Genomic DNA, 2,500 nt, shown 5'->3' with positions numbered 1-2,500 from the left:
GTGGTGGTGTGGTGGTGGTGGTGTGGGGTTGGTGTGGTGGTGTGGGGTTGGTGTGGTGGTGTGGGAGTGGGGTTGGTGGGGGTGGTGTTCCCTTTCCTTCTTCAACACTGCGTCTCTGAGATATGCCTCAGACACCCAGGGAGGATCACTCAACCTGTGTCCCCATTGGCAGCTGAATTCAGCCCCCACCTGGCCACTGAAGAAACACACTAGGGTTAATGGCATGCGGTGGGCTTCGCGTTCCGTACACATATAGGTTTGCCAAGTGTTGGAGGTTCAGGCGCTGAATAGAGGAATAGAATAGAGTGTTTAGCTGTACCCTACTGACAGTTGATTTGAGGTCACCTTACTGATGAAGGGCTGATCAGTGTTCCTCCACCAGACCCACTGGACCTACCAGACCAAATCTGGGTCAGACCGGTCCCAGAGTCAGCTGTGTGTGTGTGTGTGTGTGTGTGTGTGTGTGTGTGTGTGTGTGTGTGTGTGTGTGTGTGTGTGTGTGAGAGAGTGTGTGTGTATGTGTGTGTGAGAGAGAGTGAGAGAGAGAGAGAGAGAGAGAGAGAGAGAGAGAGAGCGAAAGAGTTTGTGTGTGTGTGACATTTCGGATTCTGTAAGTCGCAGTGAAATGCAGAGAGAAAATGTCTATGAGATAACCTTGACTTATCAGTCAAGTAAGAAATGGGGCGTTTCAGTAGTTTAAATTTGAAGAGGGTAGCCAATGAAAATGACTAAACAAACAGCATCTGACATTCGTAAGGTAGACAGGTAGACAGGTAGACAGGTAAGCAGTCTGATATGAGTAATGAGTTTAAGCTTAAGTTTAAGTTTAAGCAAGGGGACACTGCAGGGGTGTGCCAGGGGTAGCCTCATTAGCCTACACCGTATGGCTTATATTAGGCTTGTGCTTTACATTAGTTGACTTAGAACTTGTGTTCCAACACAAAATAAATACACACACTGCAATAAGACCACCTCTTCATGCTTCGATTCCTCTTCCACATTACCAGTATGCATGCCAGTTGCCTTGCTTGACTACAGACTGGCGTGTTGGCGAACAGGCATAGTGTGGCTAGCTATGCTACATGCTAGTCTCAGTGTGAAGTTATGCCACAAGAAACTATTGACGATCCCTGAGGATCATCAATACCAGACCCGACCGGATCAAAGTGCTGACTGTGCTTCTTTTAAAAGATAAAATGCAGCTTTAATGTTGAACATTTTTACTTTGATAACAGGAATAGGGCAGAGTTGATATTGCTTGTATCTCTCTCTCTCTCTCTCTCTCTCTGTGTGTGTGTGTGTGTGTGTGTGATCTCTGCAGAGGGCAACACTTTATGAGAGTCATCTCTACCGTCTTAAAGCTGACTCAGAAGCGGACTCCTACCATAATATGAGAGTAATGTCCTGGTTATCGCACCTCCGCCAGCCCACTACCGCCAGCCCCCCCCCCCCCCCTTTCCCACACACACTTCCACCCCCCCCACACACACACACACACACACACACACACACACACACAGGCACAGGTATGTCTACCCAGGCACAGGCGTCCTCCTCTCCACCTGCTAGCCCCTTGCTCTCCCTCTCCTGTATGGTGCAGATGTAGAGTCGCTGTCCAAGGTACTGAAGCCTTGCAGGTTCTTCTACGACAGTCTTCATTCTGTTTGCCTGAACACATCTGATGTAGCTAATAATGAGTGTGATATTTACATTGATCTAATCAGAAGTGCTTGATGCAGGGGTGGATGGATAATACATAATTATGTAGAACATGTGAACTCCAGGGGCAGGATTGAGAATTTCCGCCATTAAAGATCCTGGAAGATTTCAGCACATTGGACAGTTCTTCCCCTTCAGCACTGCTTTGCTATGGGAAACATCTGCCTTAGTTTATACACACTTGCAACTATACAATTAACTCTCTCTCACATACAAATGAACACACACACAAACACATTTTTTAAATTGTATATGTTCTCAAAACATTCTTATGACTAGAGAAGCACATAAGAAATGGACTCCTATAACACCCTATGCATGTACACAAGTGCATACATACAGACTTAAACACAGTACACCACCAGACAAATTCACAAACAAGCTCACACACACACACAGACACACACACAGACACACACACACGTGTGTGCGCACACACGCACACATGTACACGCACGCATGCACACATGCACACACGCACACACTCCCACCTGCTTGCATTCACAGTCATTTCAGCCAAGGTCACCTCCCCTCCTGCTGCAGAAGATAACTACATAACTTGTGAGTGTGACATCTGCCACTTCCCTGACAACAGACCGCCAACCGCACCCCCCCGCTAGACAGGACCACATTATCCCCATTACCCCATCCCCCCAAAAACAACAAACACACACACACACACACACACACACACACACACACACACACACACACACACACACACACACACACACACACACACACACACGCAGACACACACACCACCACCTTCAATGAGTGT

The sequence above is a fragment of the Clupea harengus genome, chromosome 18 (genome assembly GCF_900700415.2).
Source record: "Clupea harengus chromosome 18, Ch_v2.0.2, whole genome shotgun sequence".
In the NCBI taxonomy this organism is placed as follows: domain Eukaryota; kingdom Metazoa; phylum Chordata; class Actinopteri; order Clupeiformes; family Clupeidae; genus Clupea; species Clupea harengus.
This window is presented reverse-complemented; position numbering follows the sequence as displayed.